Here is a 747-nt window from a genome sequence, read left to right on the forward strand (position 1 = left end):
CCCGGCCTGTGGGCCAGGCCCTCAAGGTCCAGGATGTGCACCCTGCCAACGGGCTTCCCTTATGATTTGAGAAAGAAGTTCATTGCCACCCTAACAGTACTCTGTTTAAGAAGTTTTCATCTCTCATGGTGACTGACTGCAAGAATGATTTTTCCCTTGTACGTTTGGCAATCTCTGAATTTTCTACTGTGAACACATACTCTTGTCAAAGTTAAATAAAACCCTAATAAATACAACAACATTGGGAGCAAAAACACAACTAAAAGACCTTGGAATACCTCGTAGTAGGAAAGGGGATGGCTCTCCAAACACAAGTGAAAAACGAATGCGATTGGAATTCCTCAGAGCATCAGGACAAGGCTGTTTTGCACAGTGTCCTGCTCCAGGCAGCGGGAGGGCTATGGTCCCGGAGCCACGCCCACTGTGGGGATTCTGGGCTCTCCACTCCCAGGACCTGCTGCCCCTGCCCCTCAGCCACCCAGTGTCTGGACTCACGGGGAAGTTTTAAGCACCCAAGCCTTGCAATTGAAATCAAGGGGAGATTTGGATTCTGAAAGATAACCTTGATGAGAAGCAAGATTCACATCTGGTGGGATGAATCTGACAGGCGTCCACTGCATGAAGTCAGGGTGAGGAGCCGCGGGGTGGTGGAGGCCCCAGACAGTAGCCAGGGCAGAGAGAGCGCGTTTCCAACAGCATGCTGGGCAGGCAGGTGGGGGACCAGCACGCGGCAGCCCAGGAATCAGA

Source organism: Myotis davidii, unplaced genomic scaffold (assembly GCF_000327345.1).
Source record: "Myotis davidii unplaced genomic scaffold, ASM32734v1 scaffold4064, whole genome shotgun sequence".
In the NCBI taxonomy this organism is placed as follows: domain Eukaryota; kingdom Metazoa; phylum Chordata; class Mammalia; order Chiroptera; family Vespertilionidae; genus Myotis; species Myotis davidii.